Here is a 23,381-nt window from a genome sequence, read left to right as displayed (position 1 = left end):
GGGGGGACAGCGCGGACTGGAAAAATTTCGAGCGCATTCGCGGGCGCCGCGCGTTGCACGCGCCGATAGTCGCAAACACGCGCGCGGCGCAGTGTCATGACCACAGGTGTCACGTGAAAGTAGCTTTAACACTCGAGCAACCGCGCGGATTCTGATTAATTTATCATCCAGCTTGTTTTACGATATAACGTAAATACGTACGGTGAAAATATCGCGGTGAATATACTCAATAATTCATGCACGAATTAACATATTATTGCGTTCAAATCAAGTAAGTGTGCGATTATCTAAGTCGAGCTTGGGTACGGCTGAGTGTTCAGACGAACGTTTGCGGGGCCGCAGTGGCAGAGACATCACTCCTCGTCGCCGAATTCTCGTCTAGCCGCACGGCGAGGGGAAGACAAGAGCGATCGTAAAATTGCGCCCCGGTCGTTGAAATTCTCGCGTTTCGCCGTCGCGTGACCATGCAAATCGCGACGGTGCCCGTGCGGCAGTGACAGCGTGATGGTAATGCAACTTATTACTCGGCCGCGTGGCTATGATTATATTCTTAGTGCACGCGTATACACGTGTATCCATCAATCACCCGGCTCGATATTCGGGCCGCGGCAAAAAATTCGCCGGTTTAGCCGCAACACGCGCGTCCGCCGAACGGCTAATTGCTTTCCGCCGCGAGCCGCGAACGACTGTCCGTGTATCCGACACATGCTCGCTCTCTCTCTCTCTCTCTCTCTCTTTCGATTCTGCATTATAACTGTATTATATTTATAATTTGAAAATATATATCGAGGGAACATCCTATTGTGTGTAATTGTGTGATTTTAACAGCAGTTTCTTATTAACGACCTCGAAAACCTCTTGTATATATATATATTCGTCACGATTGATTTGTTGGTTAATGTTGGGCATTTTCAGCCCACTTTTATAATACAGACACTGATAACGAAAGAGTTGGTATTAAACATAAATTAATATTTAATAAAATAATATAATGTTAATAAACTAATATATTAGGATGAAAATAAGAAGTATTAAGGAACAATATATCCCGACTTCGGGATTGAAGCAGGCGCCCTTGGCTACTTCGAATGGAAAAGAAGCATCGAACTGTCGTAAAAAAGAGAAGACTTACGAACCGCCGTTCGGAAGAATCCGCGAACTCTTCCTCGGACTCAGCGAGAAGGGAAGGCCGAAGGGACGGAGGAACTGGAAGGTGAATTCTCGTTTCCCCCTTGCGATAGGTGCCAGTTATACGAAGTCGACGCCAACTTTTTGTCGCTTCTCGCCGGCTCGAGACTCGTGGAAGAACGTCATTAGCCGCTCTTCGTCGTCTACGGCGCGGAGGTAACCGACCGTGATCCAAATAATAAATCGGCGATAACTGTGCTCTACTGGGAGAGCCCGTCGTTGTTCGCAAGGGCTACTGAGTCGCCTCGCTGAAACATCCAATGATACCGAAGCGGGTGGTTAGGCAATCACCGGTATTACCTTCGAATTCGAAATTCGAAAGCGAAACACGTTCTATCCGTGCGATCGCGCGATTATACAGTTGGTTGCAGTGTTATTTCGCGTGATTTGATATATTCCGACGGTCTACGCGTCGGCCCTTCGCCGTCGAATTGTAAATCTGCGCGATGAATTACGCGCTCGGCGCGATTTATCGAAGAGCGCGCGAAGCACCCGGGAAAAATTTACCGCCGTCTCTCCCGAGGAGGTTCGTGGCGGCGGGTTCGGTCCGGCAGTTTTCGGAACTTATTTACAACTTGCGAACCACCACTGGGAATGAATATTCATCGGGCTATTTCGGTTTTGCGTTTACACGCGGAATCTACGGCGAGGCATAACGGTACCTCATGTAACTCGCGTATTAACGCGACTCGACAGTTTCGATTTAAAGTGCCGCTTTAAAGCGCCGCGAGAAATGAATCTCTCCGCGGCGCAAAGTGCGTCGAGTTACGAGAGAAGAAAGGTACGAGATTTTGCAAATTATTATCATGTAATATAGACACACGCGCGTGGATACATGCAGATATATTTGTTGTGTACATTATATTACGTAACACGATATTTTTTCGCATACAGGTCGCGCAAGAATTTCTATACTAACGGCGCGAATAAAACGTTAACATCAAACAATCGCTACGTCACCAATTTCACGCTACGAGCGTTCTGCTAATTAACATCGAATAACCGCCGAGGTTTTCCATTTTGTCCGTCCCGCTGTCAGTCCGATCGCCGAAATTCGCCGAAAGGACCATCCACCGTTTCCCTCGCCGTGATATCCGCTAATTCACAGCGAGGCTTTCCTCTCGTAAGGAAATCGCGAGGGAGAGAAGGCTTTTCTTACACCTCGTATTTGTCCGATCGACCAGACGCGAGGCAGCACGACGGTAACTCTATTCCCGCTAATCGACGCTCGTCAGTGCGGCAGCTCACGTCCCCAAGAATTTTCGGGAGGGTCCCCGACCCCGCCCGCTCTCGTCCCGGTCTCGAATTTTATCGCCTCGCGAATAATTCAGCCCGGCTGGAGACGTGATCGGCAAGCGACGTCCGGTCCATGCGCCATTGGCCGTGCACGGGAAAAAAATACCAACGTCCTACGGACGACGAACCGAGATGAACCCCGCTACGCGTTACACGCGCCACCGGGGAGAGCGCAATGTAAATGTGCGCGAGCGTACTGTGTCTTTTCGTTCGCGCTCGTTCGTTGAAATTGTATCGACGTCTGATCTCTTTAATCGCCTGCTAGATGATTGTAATGTTTTTTCAGGTGCTGGTCGAATTTCAATCAAATTTCAATCGAAATCAAACTTGTCCGGAAAGTGTCCGAACCGAGGCGGCACGAACGGAGAGATATCGCGCTCCGTTTTCCCGAAAAAAAGATCGCGGAGCTCATTGTCGCAATGTGTCAGAGGTCGCAGTCGAATTAAAGCGCGCGATAGACGACTTTCACGTAGTCTCGTTAATCACACGCTTCGCTGTTTACCGAACCTTGTCCGTATCCGCGCTGATTTATTAGCCGGCGCGATTACTCACCTCCCGACGCATTCGCGGCGGTTTTTTCGAAAAAAAGAAAAACACGAGGAAAACACGGCTGACAAAAGCGCCGCAGCTGCTGTGGCAGCGCGGGATTCGCCGGTTGAATTATTCGCGACGTTCTGACCCACTGGCGTTGCCGGCTGGAATTACCGAAAACGCTGCACTTGAACGCGCCATTGCGGCGCGATGACGTGGCCGTCGCGGCGAATGCAGATATCGATGAGGGATGTCTCGAGCGTAACCAGCAGCTGCTTCAGTTTCGCGCCGAGTCTCCGCTCTGTCTCGAAAACACACACGCGGAAAATTCCTCGCCGCCTGATCCGCCGACGGGAAGCGGTTCCTCGGGCGCTCCTCGAGAATATTCCACGTGCGAGGTGAATACATCGAGCGAAGCGTAACGTCGCGGGGAGCTACCCAATGACGCACAGCACGCGGGACACGTGTAAAAATAATCTCGATGTATTCGTCGTATATCGAGAGCATGCTCGAAAATCCTCTCCGAACCGACGCAGATGTTCCGCCGCGACGAGGAATCGCAACGTCACCGATCGTGCACGAACACGATCCGCGCCATAAGAATACAAATAACAGAGTAATTCCCGTCAGAGTCGGTCAAAATCGAATCGAGTTGTTCCTCGTGGAAATGTATGCAGTTCTCCTAGACGCCCATCTACATTTGAATCGGGATCCCAAGTAGTTTCACCCCTCAGTTATCAGACAGAAGTTAACGAGAAGTTAATAAGAAGTTAACTATCCCGTGGCTGGCAAAACGCATGAAATTTATATTGGAGGATAAATAAGAGAGTGGAATAAAGATAAAGCGAACGGACCATGAGAGTGGTCGCATGGTCGCGCGATAATTAATTCCCATATCAATTATAAATGCACGTTTCCGTTTTTATCTTTCCCGAGGGGTGTGTATTTTTATCCATTCTCATATCGAATCCCATAAGATATTGTTCGTATCAAACCCGAGTGCGAGCTCGAGATTGAGCCTATCGAAGATCCCAGAGGGAGCGCGCGGGGAATGGCCGGTGCGCGATTTACCCCGGATGTTGGCGGACCGCGCCGGTTTCTCACGTTCGAGTCTCGCCGGGCCCTCGAAGGCACGTTGCGCATCCCGATCCCACGCCTCCTTCAACCCCCGTCTTCGAGTCACACGAGCGTCGCAACCACCCGCGGTCGCTGCTCGCCGGAGGGAGAATAAAGCGATCGGGAGGGGGAAAAAGGGAAAAAGAAACTAAAGAGAAGTCTCCTCTTCATTCCACATCTCTCGTGATTTCTCCTACCTGTCACGTGATCCGATGCTGATCGTCGAAGCGCGCGCGCGCGCGCGCGGTTGACTCGTCGGTGTGCAGAATCGACGCTGCCGTTACCGCCGCCGTTGCCGCTGCGAGAGGCGAATCAACGCGAGAGGGGAACACTCGTTTCGGTAGCGAGACAGAGAGCAGAGCGGGACGGGAGAAGAGGAGCGAGAGAACACAGCCTCGACGGCGCGGTTGTACCCGAGATATTTGGCGGGCTCGAAAATAGCAATAGCCTCCGCGCGCGCTCTGCGACGCGCTGCCGCTTCCTCGGCGAGGGCAACACGGCGACGACACACACACGCTCTGCGCGCCTTCCGCTCTCTCGCCTCCTCGTCGTCGGCGGTCCTGCTCACTTTTGCGTACCTCCTGCTCGCCCCTTTCGCTCTCTTCTCTCACTCGGTCACCAGCGAGAGCCGCGCTCGGACGAGATCACGTCGTCGTCGTCGTTAATATCGCCGAGAATCCGTCCCGACGTGCGCTCCCCCCCGAGAGATAACCTCGAAAAGTACTCATTCGCCCCTATTCCGCCTCTCCGTCCGATCCTCCTCTCCGGCGCGCCTCCTCCGCCCGCCGCGACCCGATCTGCGGTATCTGGGTATCCGTGTCGTCGTCGTCGTGCACGCCGGATCGCACTTTGCACGCATTACAGATCCATCGATCCTCCGTCTGGCCGCGTGCCCCCACCGTCGGCCGCCGTCGTCACCGCCGCCGTCGCCGCCACCGCCACGCCGATGCCAGCTTCTCCGTTTCGCGCGGACCTGCCTTCTCTTATCACAGGGTGCGCGGCACTTGACGCTTCATGGCGGGATTATCGGCGGCTCGCGCGCTCGTCGACTTGCTCGGTCGGGAGGACGATCGGAAGATCGATCGCGGGGAAGCGATTTTCGGACGAGGACGCGTCGCGACCTATGACCCGAGCGCTGCTCCCCGGGTGTCGGCGTGAGAGCGGAACCCTCGGGGGATTCGCGGAGGATCTCGCGGAGAAGATGCTCACTTTTTCCCGAGCGGATCGATAGGACGGATGTTCCCGCAAAGTTCTCTCTCCCTTTTCTTCCCTCTCTCGCCCCGATCCGATATCACCGCGTTGACAAGATACAGCCTACCCACCCCCGTCGCTGTTCTTAACGCGGACGATTCTCCTGGGAGAATAATCACCCCACTGTGCGCCTCGGCCGATACCGCGCGCGGATCTTCCTCGGAAGATCGGTTCGCCGCGACGACCTCGCGGGAAATCGACTGGACCGACCGACCGACTGACTGACTGAGTAACCGAGTGACTGCACCACCGCTCTTCTCCGACGGGCTTTTCGATTCGCGAACGCTATTTTCCCAGGCGACCTCGCGGCCCACCACCGCTATTTTCACCGCGTCTTCGCGCGGCTTCTATTCGCCCGGGATGACGGAGGGATGCCGCGAATTCCGCTTCTCGCTCCACTTTGCGCGACCCTTTCCCGCGAGCGGGCTCCTCTCCGCGATCATCAAGGCGCACCTTCCCGGACCGACTCAGCTCTCTTCGCTCGCATCGGTTTCGCGCTTATTCTCACCCTCGAATTCCCTTTTCCCTCCTTCTCCTTCCTTCCTCCTCCCTGTCGCACGTGCCCGGAGGACGGGCGCGCGGTTGGCAGGCCGAAGCGAGCGAGCGAGCGAGAAACACCGGAGTCTCTCCCTTGGCGATGCAAGAGAGACGGAGAGATGCTCGCGGCTCCGCGGTTCGCGCGCGACTGACCGAGGGCGAGAGTCGTTATTGGGAGCAGAGCGAGCGACTCAAGTCTGTTCTCCTCCTCTCTTTCTCTCTGGCGCTCTACCCCGCTCTTTCGCGCTCCCTATCTCGCTCCGTCTCGCTCGCGCTCGTTCTATCACGTTCCCGCGTCGATCTCTCCGCCGTTCTCCTTCTCTCCCGCGCGGACTCGCTCTCCTTCTCTCTCTCTCTCTCTCTCTCGCGCGCGCGCGCGCCCGTCGCGTCCGTCTCGCTCGGGCCAACTCTCACACGAGCGAGTCTGTCTCTCTCCGTCGTTCTCGCTGCTGACGCACTCGCGGTCGGGTCGCCCTGTCGATCTCTGTCGTTCCCACTCCTTTTCCCTCTCTCTCTCTCTCTTTCTCTCTCTCTCTCCGTCTCCCTCGCTGCTGAACAGGTTCACTCTCGGCTCCCGTTCGACGTGGAGCAGGCGCGAGACGAACGAAACCGAAACTCAAACTCGGCGACCGCCTCCGCTGGCTTTTCTTCTTCTTCTTCTTCTCCGTCATCTTCGTCGTCTTCGTCGTCGTCGTCGTCTTCTTGATGGTATTCGTCTTCCTCGCCATGGGACGCTGTTCTCGTTCCTTCGCAACGTTGGTCAAGTTCCTCCGGTGTCTTCTTCGTTTCATCCCAGCCTCCAATCTTAGTCGTCGCGGATTTTCTAGCTCGGTCAGTCAAGTCTCCTTCTTAGGGTTTTCTTTCGCACATATTTTACTCGCAGAAAGAGAAAGAGAGAGAGAGAGAGAGAGGACACGACTACCTCCTTCTCTCCTTCTCCCCAACTCCCATCATCTTTCTCCTCTTCCTCCTCCCTTCAGACAGATTCTTCCTCGGCATCTTACTCATCTCGCTCTCTCCCCGTCTCGTTTCTTTCTCTCATGTCTCCACTTATCTGCCTCTTTATCGTCCAACATATTTTCCTCGATGTTTCCCTCATTCCTCGGCTCTTCCGCGCTCACGTCCCCCTCGCGCGCATCTTCGCTTTCAGCACTCGCTTCCTTCGCTATCCCTCCGGTCCACCACCCTCCGCCACCTCCCCCTTCATCGCGCTTTCTCTCCTTACCCTCCCTCTGACCTTCTCCTCGCCTCTCTTCCCTCCTTCGCGTAATAATCGTACTTCCCTCCGTCGTTCTTTTCACTCTCCATCCTCCTCTACGTCGCACGAGCACCCTCCCCTGCCTCGATCGCGGCCGTTCTCCTCCGGCTCTCGCTTTCTCCGTCGCATAGGCATGCTTCTTCCCTCGCGAGTCCGCTTGCTCGCCGTCCTTCTCTTTATAGCCACGAGCGAAGACACTGTCCGAAACTGGTTGGAGAGATACCCCGGCGCTCGTTTCGGCACCGTAATCGACTGGCCAGACGGCCGCGCGCAACCCGCCAAACTCCCCTCCTTCCTTTCTTCACCCCCTCGATCGTCGTCCTCGTTCTTTTTACGCACCCTCGCCCTTCTTTCGACGGCGAGGGAGAAGAGCCTAACCAGTCGAGGAAGAGCGCACAGTCGCGATGTGTCATTTTGCAAACACGGCTTTCCCAATTCGTCGGAAAGACGATTCTCCAAAACTGAGCGGCGTGGGAAATTTCCTGGGATCTAATTGGGATCCAGTCGGATTTCCCAAAATAATCATGGATTCCAATTGGAACATCTACGTTCCGGTTCTAGTTGGAAGTTTATCACTTGAAACATAGATTCTAAGGCATGATTTTTCATTTTCTGGTTAACTTTGTGGTTTAGACACAACCTGATGATAATGAACAAAATTATGTTTTTCTATTCACAGTAATTAAAAGTTGCCAATTATTAGTATTGATATCTTAAAAATATCTCAAATACACTGAAAAAATGATGTAGCAATAAGTGCTAAAATTTGGTAATGTTTGGTAAGTATTAAAATTTACCGACTAAACATTTCGATTACTGTATAAAATTTAAATATATTTCGGTAAATATAATTTAGTCCTGCGTACTAAATATACAGTATACGAAACTACAATACTGTATATACCAGTAACTAAATTACTTTGTCGCAGTAATCAAATATTTGGTCGGGAAATATTCACCAAATTTTGTACTACCAGATAGTATTACTAGATTCTGTTTTAGCGTAGTATGATTTTGATAATTCACCCCTGTCTTCTCAGTCGGAATTATCGACCTGTTAATTTCGCGCTGTGCAACTCGGAGGGACGATTAAGGAAACCCTTCGTTAATTTCGAGCGTCGCTCATAAACGCGCGCGCGCGAGAGGATCTAAGCGTCGACCGGCTGAAAGTCCGCTGGCCGGCCGAAACGAAACGAGCGTCACGGGCGCACGCCAAAATAGTCTCCTCCGATTCGGCGATTGGGGACTAACGAGACTCAATCCTTCGTATCCTGTCTGGACTTTGGTACGTGGCTCGCCATACGTTTGTCGCTTGGTGAAACTTGGCGCGCGCGCGGCCAAGAAAAAATTCGCGAGTCGTTTGTTTCATCGCGTGCACTGTACTCTACCGTTGTGTCGGTGTCACGTGTGTGTCGATAGTTAAGAGATAATATAATTTCTTCATCCTCGAGGCCAGTTTTCTCGAGAGAACGAAACGAAACGTCGCAAGACGGAAAAATGTTATCCCACGTTTTCGACCTTTTCTCTCTTCCGTTCCATAAAAAATCGTCACTTTCTGGTTACACCGTCAATTATGGAACACCCTGTACAACGAATTAAGAAATCACCGTACCTAGTATCTCCGTTGCATCGTTAGACTCGGCGAGGCAACGTTTGCGGACACGATGATCGTGCGGAGAGAGAGAAAGAGAGAGAGGGAGAGAGAGAAAGAAGCGCGGACGCACGAAAGTAATAATTCAACGAGAGTAACTCTTAGAAATTACAAGGAAACGAAGCGAGGGAGACTTCCTATGATCGGATTGCTTCCGATAACGCGCTGTGGAATTCAATTTCGTTTTCATTCCTGATCGCGGCCGTCGCGTCACATAATCACCGATATTGTCTTCTGCAGCGTTTCTCGGCGCTGACCGCAAAAACGCGTCCTCGCGTTGTCTACGGATACGCTCGCTCGAAACGATTTCCGTCTTACCGTCGAGAAACCCGCCTCGGGAATCTCGGCAGCCGCGCCGAGCACCGTTGACGTAGAAAAGATTTCTCGAACGAGCGCGCCTCCAAAAAGAACAATCGAAGCGCCACCGGTGAGATTAAATCTGATAATGCCGCGCGGCGCGAGGCGATTTTAGAAAGTATCCGAGAGGAAGTCTCATGTACCTCGTGTTCCGACCAGTTACGATATTGAATAAATACGCTCTCTAAATACGAAAAGTGTCGGTATTGAGTAATACAAGTATTCCGTAAATATCGCGGGGACAGCGATTTAAATGCCGGCGCGCGCATCGCGGAGATTGCGCGGCTCCTCGTTATAAGTGCAATTTATGTTACTAATTATAGAAGCTGTGCGGCGTGCGCACGCGCGCGCGAGAAGAGCAAGCGCGATAATTAACTTCGCGAACAAAGGTAGAGACGGTTCGCTCTGCGTCTCCTTCACCGGCACGCCGGTCGGGGCCCTTTATCTCCGGCGGTCCCTAAAAAACTAGAGATTCCAAACAAAAAGAGGGGAGAAAAAAACGTCGCCGGCGATTGGACATTCGGGCGGGGTGGAAGGTGAGGCCTGAACTTCCACGGGAACTTCGCCGCGAGAGCGGACACGCCCAAATTCAAGGATGCGTCGGATTATAAAGAGGGCTCCTCTCGCGCGCGTCGCTCTCAATGAAATCGCGCTTCTCCTCGCGAAGAATCTCGCGTCGCGGATCGCCGCTCGTATTCGCGAGTTCACGAGGCTGCGCACTGAGAAAAAGCGCTGCCGTTCAAATCATATTTCCTTGATTACCAAGTTAAATGGTTCACTCCAACATTCCTTGGTAAATATTTACGAGAAGTAGAAATATAATTGATTATATACAGCATATTTTCTTCGTATAAGCAAACGTTTACTTGTACATATTGAAACAATTGCGAGAATGATTAAATTCATAATATTCGGGATATCGAAATTTATTTTTTAGGAGATATTTACCGGACATAAAATGGTTAATTTCAAACCACTAGGTTTCTTCAATGGAAAAGAAGTATTGCATATAATTCTACCAAATACTCTCTTAAACTTAGAACCATTTTATGCTGACATTCAGTAATTCATTTACAAATTAAGGGTATTGCTGCGTTCATATATTCATTACAAGCTGTTACACGTTAATTTACTGTTAGAACAAAATAATGTTTTTCTACATTAACCAATTTGTTCTCACGGCAAAATAATTTGTAGATTCGGCAGAATAATCCAGCGAACGGCAAATGGTATACTTAAACAAATCGTTTCGCCATCCATACAATAATATAGTGACTTACAGATTTTATTGCGACAGCATAAAGTTTGCTGTGCCGGCAGGTGATTTTTTCCCCGCGTAAATAAACGTGCGAACGTGTGAATGTTTTCAAAAACGACACGACGACTCGAGTGATCTTCGAGCTCGTGTTAAAGGGCAGACGCGTATCGCGAAAAGTGCGTTTTTCCGCCCTCGCATTTCTCTCGCGCACCTCTCGGCCGTCGCGCACGCAGGCAAAGAGAGAGAACTCCCGGTCCGGACTTCGTCTTATTTTCGTCGAGTTCGTCGACGCGCCGGTAGAAACTTTCGCACGCGGCGCAAGCTCGTTAAATTCGTCGGGCGTCGTCAGGAAACGAAGTCGGCCGCGTCCGAACGAACGAACGTCCGCGATCGATGCCCGACGTCGCGGCAAGAAATTCGCACATAATCGCCGCGCATCGAACTGTTTCGCGCGCGGCGATTTCGCATTCGCCGCGCGTCCGGACACGCACGCACGCACACGCGTACGCGTAGGACGCACACGAGACGCGCGTACATCGCCCGGCTACATCGATACGCCGGCGTAACACGACGCGCATCCTCGTCCGCACATACGCAAGCAGAAGCCGCCGATTGAATACGCGCGACGGACTCTCGGGCGTCGCGACGCGACGCGGTCGCGAAGTCGCGGCTCGCCGCCGGATACCGTTATGCGAACATCGCCGACGGGACCCTCTATTGACCGAACAACGGCATACACACACACACACGCGCGCACGCACATACACACGACGGATTAGAACCGGACGGCGTTCGTTCGTGCGAGGTGCGAACGAACCCGCCGCGGCGCCGATTTCGGCGCCGTCGCGAGCACTCAGGCGAATTCCAGTGTCTGTCGCCGCGATATGCAGAAGAGGATGCCGAAGATAGACGAAGAGGCAACCACCCTCTCCGCTCGATCATCGCGCTCACTGTATCGATCAGGTAATTCTTCCCTGGGCCGGAAACGTGAGAAGCGAAAAATCAAATGTTTTCAAATTAGAAAATCGAAGCGTATCACGCTAGTAAGTTTGAATTGATAACATTGACGCTTCGGAAAAAGTGTAAATTTTCCAATTTAAGAACATCTTTACTTTTCACGTTTCCACTCTAGGAGGAAACTATACGATCAATATCTTGGGTAATGATCACGTAACCATTTCCCTAGGGCGGAAACGTGATAAGTGAAATGTTTTCAAATTTGAAAATTATGCAACTCTTCATGAATTTACGCTAGAAGGGAAGATTCATGATTCAACCCTGATGTTGACCATGAGCCTTCTCCAGCATGAATTCGTGAAAAGTATAAATTTCTTCATTTGAAAATACTTCACTTTCCACATTTCCGCCCCAGGGAAAAAGTTACGTGATCATTACCCAAGGTATTGATCGTGTAATTTTCTCATTGGGAAGAAATCGCATGATCAATACTCAGGAGAACGCGACAAGCTCGCGAAGTGAGCCACAAGAAGATTAATATGTCCGCATCGATACTACGCGAAGCTACATGAAGAAAGCAAGATGAGTGATGCCTGCGATGAGACGCGTTCTCGGTGAATCGTGAATTATCGCATGCGACATGTGTATGCTAATAACCACGATTATTGCGATTTACGACTTGCAGCGCGTGTACAATTTGCAGCGGATGAGCGACGGCTTACGGAGCTCGAGTATATTAGTAGCTGCTTCGCGGGAGCTAATTAAATATATACGGCGCCATTGTACACCCAGGAAAAAGAATATTAAAAGGGATTCATCGTCGTGAGAAAATCCTCTTCCTTCTGCTCAAACAGGGATCGCGGCCCGCGACAATGTTGCGCCCCGCTCCTTTCGGAATCGAGCGCGCCGCCTCTCGAGCAGCGAGAGGTGTCAAATCCGCGAGCGTGCTGCAACGTGCGCTGCCACCGGGGCGGAATACTGCATGTCGTATGAAAAAATTCCGCAACTTCGAACGGCCGTATCTTGGCCAGAAACTAACGTGCGATCATCACGGGGCTAACTCTCTAGTATTTCTTTTTACTATTTTCTACTCTTCAGCTTTTCTTCCCTTACTGGAGATATAAAGGATTAAACGTACGAAGACGTGAAGGTATGAAGGTGCGAAGGAGCGAATATGTAAAAGTGTGAAGTTGCGAATGCATGAAGACGTGAGAACGATGAAAGTGGATGACTTCCAATCGCGAATGAGACGCATCGCGGGAGCTTCCGGGGGTGTTCTTGTATATACGAAAATACATGGCCGCGAAGTCTCCGCTAAAGATAGCACACGATAACGATGTCGGAATTAGCGGCGGCTTCCCTCTATCAATTAGACGCGGTATAATATACCAGGAAATGCCGAACAATTATTATTGTCTGGCCCACATAACGCACCGTTGGTCGACTGCTACTGCTGCTGTCGTCGCTCCTCCTCCTCCTCTTTACTCTCTCTCTCTCTCTCTCTCTCGCTCCCTCTGTCGTCCATTTGCCTTCATTGCATTCGCCGACGGGACGCTCTTTTTTCTCCTCTTTCCCTCCTCTTTGTCCCCGTCCCCGTCTCTTTTTCGCACGCACGTCATTTCGCGAACGAAACGCACGTTACAAACACGCGGCTGAAAGTTCTATGAAATTCATGCGAATCGGAAAATGCAAATCACGCATGGAAAGGGTCGATCTGATCGGTGCGGCTTTCGCGAAACGCGGCTGCATCGATTGATTCGCCGGGGCTCGCAGTGAAAACGTTTTCCGTCCGGCTGCTAAGCGCGGGGATGATCAACTTCCGCGAATTCCGCGATTCTGCGACTCGACATGGACTTGCGCCACGCGGAGAAGAGATTTCGATTGTACGAAGAAAAGCGACACATATATGCAGTCGTAATTGATAATTGTACGTAACGATGCGCATACGTCGTCGTCGACGTCGCGGTGCAGGGCGCTGCTCTAGGCTGGACGGTCTAAACTAAGTTAATAAGTGCGGCATTATGTGTAATTAATTTGTTTATCGCTAGAACGATGTCGTAGACCTAGTTAAATAGCGTCAGCCACTTCGTGCATTGACGTTGACAGGGTGGATCGAGCGAATGCAACGAGCACGACAACAATATTGCATCGTGGCGTACTAGCGTGATAATTTAAAGTATCTTAGATGGGTGTGTGTGTCTCATTCTCTCTCTCTCTTTCTCTCTCTCTCTTTCTTTGCAGAATATGCCGCTGGCTCGTACGATCGTGAAAATTCCAAACCGGAATTCGTCGACGGTGCATAGTAGGGCGAAACACTCAAATTTGTGGTAGAAACCTTAAAAATGTCCAATTTTTAAATAGAATTATAGATATACGCGGATCGTCCTCTTTTGATATATTCAATAATATATATATAGCAGAGCGTAGTATTATATTTTTTCGGTGGAAGTCGTCTCGTCATTGAAATTCGAGGATTGCTAGATATAAAGAGATGATTTATAATATCTTTAATATCAGCTTCTCTTGAACATTTCCTGATATAATGCTTCCGATAATATTTGACATATTTATGTCTGAATTCCAAGGCTTCTTCTGAAAAGAGACCAGGTAGGGGTAACGTTTTAATTACGTCAGGTAGTATCCCCGAAAAATCGACTTTACGACACCGGGAATGCCCGGAAGCCGCCGTGAGAAAATATAGCGTCTCTAATAACGTTCCCGATTATTTTCAATTACTCCCAATTACTTCCAATGTCCGTGTCGCGATCCAATGTTCCTGTTGACTCGTCTACATTTTGCAAAATTCATTTTCGCGTCCCATCGAGAGAGGAGGCGAGCTTTTTATTAAGCTACTTATTAGGCGGCCTCTTGCTTCTCAGGCCGCGATTATTATTGTTGCGGCGCTAAATGAACGGTCAGCCGCGATAACGTGGCTCAGATTCTTATCTACGATAGCCACAGCAGCGGAACGCGGCGCAATTCGGCGCGCTTACGTCACCGAATGAGAGAGGGACTCAAACGAATTCAGACATTCGCTGCGTGAGCGCCCGCCATGCCACGGTAATTCCTCCTTGCGAATGCGATTTGCGCAACAAGCGCGAGCGCGGAATCGCGAGACGGCACACTTGTCGACGCACAACGAATCAAATCCTCGATATCGATCCGGGAGACTTCGGGACCGGCCGATTACGCGATGGTAATTATGGTAATTCGCGGGTTCACGTGATCCTCTTTCCATAATCCCCGCGGCCGATCGCTTTAGCAAGCAACATGTATTCTGAAACGCGTTACCAAATAAAGTTTTAAAGCTCCAAAGCTTCCAAATGATACCATATCGAAGATATTATAATCAAAATGAAATGAATGAAATGATACGTCAAAGATAGACTTAAAAACGGTTGAAAATTCTAAAAAAGGGTCAATTTTTTAATCGATTAACGGATACAAGGTTAATTCAACGTTTATTGAGTAAATAAAATATCAGTCTCAAAATTTTCATGATTTCATCAATAAGTCGATAGAAAATTGATTTAACCTCTTCAAGGATGAGCTTAAAGTCTGGAGAAACTTATTGATACAATTTTCAAGTAACACAAATGCGACATCTGTCAATTATATGATCGGATTTCTCTTTTTAGGATTTTGTGATGAATATTTATTCAAAGTACTGTTCGTCGTATGTAGTCAACAATGTTCGAACCAAACAAGAAGAATGTTGTACGATCTAAAATTACACACGTATATGTCAGTATTCCTGAAAAGGTCAATTGAATAAGTTGAATTAACGTCTACCGCATCCGGTGAGTGCACTATCATTTTCCGGGAACGCGACGAGGAAGATTCCTCGTATAATTTCAAAGGGTCCGAGAAAAACGAGGTTTCTGAAATTTTCCACGCATTTCTGTCACAAGGGTAGGCAAATTCACGTGTGTTCAAATAAAATCTGCCGCATTTACTATTTTCCGTAAAGAAGATAAGAAATCGAAAAAATCCGCGAAAACATTGGAAGGAATCGGATTTTTCCGGAGCCCTCAAAACTATAGTTCCTCGTAAATAAGTCGAACGTTTTTATTTTGACATTCGCAAAACGCTAAAGTGCATCGCCCGGCGATATTTGCGAATGCGGTCACCACGGTCGTTCGAAATGCGTCGGAAAAATTGCGCGACGAACGAACGGTGATCACGGCCGATGACGTGCAATTCTAATCGGCCGCGATTTCGCTTCTCGTCACGACGAGCCGCGCGTCCCGAATACGTTTAATCGTCACGAGGTGTTCCCTCATTACTAAAGACATCGGAAAGACCGGGCCAGTCGTGTGCACGCGCGCGATCATCGTCGTCGTTGTCGTCGTCGGCGTTCGTCGTCCGGCGTTCGTCGTTATTTGCGCAGTCGAGGATCGGAGTGCAAGTGCGTTGAACCAAAGAGCCTATGACGATGATTCGTCATTAGGCGGATCGGCCGGACCCAACGACTTCATTGGGAAACGAGACACTGTGGCCCAGATATCGATGCAAATGCGTTTCACGCCTCTGCCGGAACGCAGAGCCGCCGCCACCACCGCTGTCAACTCGCACTGCATAATTCCGATACCAATTCGACGCCCACTGCGAACCACCAGTGGCATCCAGCTTGGTATCGATAATCGCGGTGTCGCTAAAACGTCGCGAGAAGCGGCGAATGAAAATTCCTCTTGAAGTAAGAACGCAAGGTGTCCAGGGTCGCCACAAAAAATGAACTTTGAAATTCTATGACTTTTCTATATTTTCCAGCCGATAGTAGAGAATGTTCCATTTTGACCAATGTGTAATCTTACATTTTAACGTAGAAGTAAGGATTACAGGAAAAGTAGCTTATATTGTTAGAAGCACAACACAAACTCTTAGAAGTTTAGTATATAATATAATCCTGAATATACAAATTCAGGCCGACAAAAAATAAATGAATATTAAAAAGAAGAATGTAGTTATAACGGAAAAGAACAATTGAATAAAAACGTTAAATAAAATTGACTAATCACATTCGATTATTCTTCTTACGGTCGAGGAAGAAGCGACTGTGATTGGTCATTTTTCTTACTATTTACGTTTTACTTCTTAAGTTTTTCTATGTGTCACGACCCTAATACGTAAGAAATGATTTGTAAAATGTGCGAATTTTTAATGCATTTGACTATAAATGTTAGATGTAATATTAAAAAAATTATAGATACTCTCTCTCTATCTCTCTCTCTTTAGAATAAGAACATTTAAGGGAATTGTGAGGAAAGTTCAAAATTTCAGATTTTTATATCTTTCTCTGGCTTTTTGCCATGACCAATTTAAATTTCCATGACTTTCCCTGATTTTCCCGGTTTTCCATGTTTGCGGCAATTCTGAGTATCCCCCGCGACTGTTATTCCAACAGACTAAAAAACATAAAAATGACGACGAGACGGTGATAAGAAAAATGCGATTTGAATGGGTCCGAGAAAGACTGAGAATTTCGCGAATGGTGAGAAGGAACGAAAGAGAAAGAGAGACACAAAGAAAGAATGAGAGAGAGAGAGAGAGAGAGAGTCGCACGTCGCAGTTCGCGAACACGAGCAAGCGTGTCAGCCTCTATTGGAAAATTAGATCCAATCTAACGCGAAGCGGCAGTCTCACGCTCGCGAACGCGCGGCCAGACAGAAATTACGAAACCGTCGAGAACGACACACAACCGTCGCGGATAATCTCGTAATATTACAATAGCGCTCGCGCGCGCGTGAACGAACGAGCGAGCGAGCGGGCGGGCGCGCATTCCGCGCACGACGGCCAACGAGGAAGAGCATTGACCACCGTCCGCACACGGAAGTAATTAAGCCCTCCTAACGTTTAACAGAGCACATATGGATTAACCCGATTAACTTATTCATCAGAGAGCAACGAAGTTGATCGCCTGGACAACCATCGCCGCCGACGAACGTCGCGAGTCGATATTTGCCCGTGAGAGATCGCGAAGCGGCCGTCGCCAATGACGGCCCGTCAATTTTTATCTCGTCGCGGCGCACCAGCTCCGCGTTGTTATCGTGCATCGTCGAATACAATGCCTCGTGGAGAAGTGACAGGATCAAGAGACATCGTTCGCTGCGCCGCGCTGCGCCAGAACCGCTACCTCCCCCAACGGTGTCCGTGGAAAAGTTTTCTCTATAGTTTTGAGAGCTCGGAAAAAAAAACCGGTTATTATATTTCCAACTTTTCCGTGAATTTTTTCCTCTTCTTTCCCAAAGGTAGAAAGATTCGTTTAGAAAAATTCACGTGTGCTCGGATATAAAACCTGCCGCGTTTATTTCTTTCCGTAAAAAAGCGTAATCGCGCGTTCGTGTGTTTCATTTAACTCAAGTTAAATGAAGTTACCCTAGTTGAAATTTCATGCATTTTTTCAACAGTTACTGGACAGTTTATTAACTTCTGTCTAGCAACTAGGGAAGGGAAGAGAATTTCTGGTTATTATGAAAAGTGGCACAACGCGTCAACTCCGAGAATTCCTTCTTCCAAGAGCGAAGTTTCGACGTTCTTTTTTTCACTTTAACGAGACACGATTATCGTTAATGCAAAGAGGGGCCGAGAAACGATTAAGACGTAATCTGTCGGCCGTGCGTTTCGCGTAATTCGTCGAGGCGCGTTATCGCGCGATCTCGCCCCGATGCGGGTTTCGCGATACATTTCGGGATCGCTCGGCGAATCGGCCTTAATTATCGCGACCTTTGCGTATAACGCGGTACCGTTGACCCTGGCTCAATATATTTCGTCCACTCCTTCCGAGAAGGCAATTATGCTTGAATTAGTAAATTAGCGTTGGCCTGCACTCCGCATTGTCGAAAGCCGATTGGAGATCTGTACCTACCACTCGTCTCGTTCTGAAGTTACAATGTCAACCGTCTGCTTACACATGCACACAACCGCCACCGCACACGGTAGCCGACACGTGCCATCTTGACCTCACACACACACACCCCCGACCGCATGGATGCACGCGCGCGTTCGTGAACGCAGATCTTATTATTTTTATGTAACAGCTTGTTTCTTATTCAACGTCTGCCGCATTATCTCGCGACTGCTTGAAATTCGCGTCTCCGGTCTGCCGATATCAACAGGCTCGGCGATAATTCAATCTATATATCTGTTTAGCGCGTCGTTTTGTTTATCGACCGCGTGTAACTGCTTACGTCCGCCGGCTGCGTATATGCTAAGTAACTTTTTTGATAATAATCATTTTGGCCCTCTCCTCGTTCGCATCGGTATTGTGCGTCGAGATCGTAAATACCGATCGTCATTCGAGGATCCGCATATAGATTGCTTCTCTCGTCGATTTTCTCCCCTGCGTTAGCAGCCACGCCACGGTGGACTCAATTCTCGACTTTCCCGATGCGGTTTTTATGATTTTTTTTTTCTTACGACTGACGTCCGTACCTTCGTGTTCTCGTTGTTGTCGCGACGACATTTGCCGTTGACGTCACTGATCGCCGTATCGAAAAATCGAAATTCAATCTTATGCCAATGAGAGCCTCTCTCTCTCTCTCTTTCTCTTCCTCTCTTTCTCGCAGGCGAGGCGTCTGCGACGATTTGTAAAGACACGACACAACGGCCGTGCCCGCCGAATATACATAAGAGCGCTGGCTCTCTTTCCGCCTTGTTTTCGAGTTTCTCGCGGTGCCGCTGAATTATTGATGAGCCGGCGATCTTCTCGGCTGTACGCCGAGACGGCTACGAATTCGACGGCGGATATTATTCGTCTCGTGGACGATCGAAAACGTCGCGATGGCGATCTCGGCGTGATCGATGACCGCTCACATTGGCCGGCGTCCATCGAGGTCACTGATCTATCGGGGAAATAAAGATACGCGATGGCCCAGAAATTGGAATCGCGAGTAGCTGATGAACGCACGGGGAGACGTATCTCTGAGGACGCACGGCGACAATCGAGATCTCGATAAGCAGACGAGAACTGACAAAGAAGCGAAGTGATATCTTAACGCGTTTTGTGTACATATGTGGTATACAGGGTGAGGCAACATCTTGAATATCTTTAAAATATGAGAGTAGGAGACAAATTTATCTAAAAGGAGAAATTGCATAGCACTGATAGGAAATTATAGTTGAATTAACCAGAATGTGGATGATCAATGTATCTTATAAAAGAATTATAAATATATGTTTCATTAATATTGGATCTACATATAAAATGCGATACGCAATTCAATTAAATTTCTTCTCTATTATAGTAAATCTTGATAACTATTCGCTACTGTCTTGCATGTACATCTGCGTCTACTCTAAGCGCGAGCTCGTCGAGCACCACCGACAACGCGTTCGTTCACGGCGGGATTACCGAATGGATTACCGTGGTCGCGGAAAGCTCGCGAGAAAGCATCCGCGAAGCGGGGGAAATGGCGATTTTATTACCTGCCAGTTCAATGCTATACGTATAATCTCCTCTCCTTGGAAGCGTCTCGCAACCCCAGTATCCGCCACTGGTGGATGGATCCATTATAGTTCCCGACTTCTCTCACCCCGTTTCGCTGGAGGCGGAGGGGGAGAGACGTAGGAGAGCGCAGGGAGCGGAGAAATACAGCGATTTACCGGGAGCAGTTTGGCGGTTCCATCCCCCTTCTCTCTAGCGGAGAACGCCGGGGTCCTCGTGGGATGTCCTGTGCGAGTCAAGAGGAGACTAGCGGAAGACGGGGGATGGAAGAGACCCGGAATAGAGGAAGATGGAGAGGGCGAGAGAGGAGAGTGAAAGAGAGACGGAAGGAACGGAGAAGGGAGAAAGAGAGAACGAGACGAAGCCGCATCGCACCAAGGGCGCACGTGTGTACCACCACACAACGAACGAGCAGACACAGACGACGGCCGACCTTGTCTCGTGACGTCACCGGACCGTCTAGACGGGATCCACCTCTTTGTACGTCCCCCTGCCTGCCCCATTCGAGGATTAAATTCGAGAACGAGAGAGAGAGAGAGAGGGAGGGAGAGAGAGAAAAAAAAAGGGAAACAGCTCGGAACGAGCCACGGGCAACCCAATCCATCCTGTCCACTGGATTCCCGGCATTAATTTCGACCATCCAGCTAGCCCACGCGAAAGTGCTCCTCTCGTTCTTTCTCTCTCTTTCTCCCTCTTTCTCTCTCTAGTGTCGCGCCGATTAGGTCTGACGCGAGCGAGCGAGTGAATGAATGAACGAGTGAGTGAGAGCTAATGTCATGTCCTGCGGAAGGACACGCGTGAACGGCTTATTGAGGGAGGTTCGGCTCGGCCTTAGAGAGGGAAAGTGATTTTCTAACCGGCTCTTTAAGCCGATGGAACGGTTTCGTGGCGAATCATTATGGGAGATCCGCCGGGACGGAGCTTGCAAACGGAGCAACGAGGAAAATGTCAGTCCGCGGGACGTTGATGTTATTTATTAATATTTATCACATATATTGTTCTCGTCCGGTTTTAGTCCATTTGTTTCTCCAAATTGCCGCACGAGTAACTTTAGATTTCGTCGGGAGAACGACAGAGCTCTTATATTAATTATCATAAATACCTATCGAAAACCGTGAGATGGGGTATATTGTTAATTAAATTTCCTGCCCGAAGTTAATGGAATGTAACGTTAATTTTCCAACGAACTTCCGTTTCGGCGAGATTGAATTTCAACCGCCGGAGATTAGATTATTTCGGCTTTGAGTCTTGCGGGTAATATTAAAATTGCGTAAAGGGGAATATATATCGTCGGGATATCCTGTCAGAATCGTGACAGGGGGCGAGCCGTTCCCGCTTCTACCGCGGCGTGGTAGGGTGTGCTTTCGTCGAGGTTAAAGTGCCGATCGATGTACGCACTCCTCGACCACACCCGTCGATGTTCCTCTCCTTTGGGTGCTGTACCGAACTTGAAGGAATCGATACTCGCTACGCGCGTCGGACGGCTCCAAGTTCGCACGCGAAACTTCAACGCGCCCGCGTGTGATACGCAGTACAACGCATTACGCGAATATCACCCTCATCCACCACGAATGGAAATTTTTGTCCTGTGTTAAACCTTCAATTTTACAACACAGTTGGAGTTAAGATAGAAAACTAGTTTCTCGGAACGAAATCTTTTCCATTTCCGTTTCCGAGAACGAAATCTTCGGTTCGCAGAACCAAATTTTGTTTCTCACAATCAAAACATTTGTTCATCCATATCTAAACAAGAATGTTGTTTGAGTTAACTAAATGAGTTTCCTCGATGTATATGTCACACGGATATTTCTCAGTGAAAATGTAATTAAAAATCTTACTCGTCTCCCGAGATCACTTGTTATTTCCTCGCTGCGTCCGCACACATTATCTCCTCTCATTATCACATCATTTATGAATTTATCTACATTATTATTATTATTATTATTCTTGAAACGCGCATTTTATCGAGATTATGTGTCACGTCTATTATTACATTGTTACCTCCTTATTAACGATTCCACGTCTCCTCCCTTTCCCGCCTTGCGACTTGTTTACTCCGCACGGGCGCTTCGATCATTCGCAAGCCTCGACGGCTCGAACGCTCGTTGAGAGCGTTCCTCCTCCAGCGTCAGGGGTCGCGGTTAAGGTCTTGCCTGCAATGTCAGATTATTTCGGACAGGCATGTAGGTCATTGCGAGGAGATGCGGAGCAGAGCTCTCTCTCTCTCTCTCTCTCTGTTACGGTAGTGCGTCTGGCCCGGGCCTGCGGTGCATCAAGCGCGGCAGATTGGAGCGGCGCGCAATCGATTCAACGAAGCGGAATCACGAGGCCCGGGCAGGCCTGAGGGCCAAGGGCGAATCTCTTAAGAGTGTCTGATTCACCTGCTTTACCCCGGCCGGCCGAGAGACGAGCATCGGCGACGTTGTTGCTGTAGGTCAAAGCCGGGGACACCGAGCGCAGTGGGAAAGAGTTGGAAGTCGAAAGTCAATTATATCGGTCGATTGATATAAACGGTTTAACGATTCGGCCTCGACAAAGACGCCACCCGACGGACGATCGAGCGGTTCCAGGGGATGTCGCGAGCGCGCTCGGTTCTGCCTTTTATTCAACTCCGTCGCGTCGTGATTTCTTGCGGATCGCCGCTCGTTGCAAATCCCTTATTTTTCCCGTTCCGAATGATCTACACGGATATAATACATTGTACATTGTCTTTTAACGACTCGAATACTAGTTTCGATAATATTGTTATTGAATAAAAAATTCCGGCTAACTTTGATAGTGAAATGAAAATGAAATTGGAAAACATAATATGCAGAATATTTTCTGTCGTGACAACAAAACTGCTCTGATTATAAATAATTTGCCAATTTCGTTGCGCCAAATGAATTTTATCGCTGTCGCGACGAATGCAAAAGCAACGATGATATCTCTACAGCAAAATTATTTTTTCTCCGTATAGTAGGAAGTTTTAAATTTTGCACATACTTGATACAACAATATTTTTTTATTCATGTACATAGTAAACAAAATTGCATTAAAAACGGTCCATTAAAATGTTTGTGTTTTATTTCAACAAGGTGAAAATGTTAATTTAACATATATTTGCGTACTTTTTAATATACTCGCTGTGTTAAAGTAACACGAAAATTTCAGTGGACCGTCTTTAACGCAAAATTTTTTATTATGTATGTAAAGGAGATTCGGGCTCTATTAAATTGCGGACGTACGAGTCGCCGATGATCAATTCACGAAAACTGAACGTTCGACGTCGAACGACATCGAACAGGGCGCGCTTTTGATCGCGCGAACGCGAACGGGGACCACGCTACACGACGTGTAAATAAAGAACTGTTCAAGCTCGAGTTAAAAAGACCGCGGTGACCTAAGCCTCCCCGCGGATGCAGCGGCCAAAATGTCAATCGACGTGAACGCGAGGCCGTTGCTGTTTTTTTACGCTTAGTTGCGGCTGTACATTTTGTCAGGATTCCAATTTTTTTGCGGCACAATGCGTCGCGCGGGAGAAAGACGGAGAAACAAG

The 23,381-nt window shown here is 48.9% G+C and overlaps 1 protein-coding gene across 3 annotated transcripts in view; it reads right to left on the bottom strand.

Moving 5' to 3' along the window:
* LOC106749333 (solute carrier organic anion transporter family member 3A1) overlaps window positions 1-23,381 on the bottom strand; it is a 138,931-nt gene that overhangs the window by 80,801 nt on the left and 34,749 nt on the right. The window contains exons 1-2 of one of the 3 annotated variants that reach the window (XM_014628696.1): window positions 4,329-6,047; window positions 1,137-1,436 (exon numbers count right to left, since the gene is read on the bottom strand). The gene's annotated coding sequence lies outside the window, so the exon portion shown is untranslated. Of the gene's footprint in view, window positions 1-1,136; window positions 1,437-4,328; window positions 6,048-23,381 lie in introns of those variants that run through there. The other 2 variants (XM_014628697.1, XM_014628698.1) reach the window with 2 other exon arrangements.

Source organism: Dinoponera quadriceps, unplaced genomic scaffold, assembly GCF_001313825.1.
Source record: "Dinoponera quadriceps isolate SergipeBrazil2010 unplaced genomic scaffold, ASM131382v1 scaffold3579, whole genome shotgun sequence".
Classification (NCBI taxonomy): domain Eukaryota; kingdom Metazoa; phylum Arthropoda; class Insecta; order Hymenoptera; family Formicidae; genus Dinoponera; species Dinoponera quadriceps.
The sequence above is the reverse complement of the archived record's forward strand: the minus strand, read 5'-3'. Positions and strand labels throughout refer to the sequence as shown.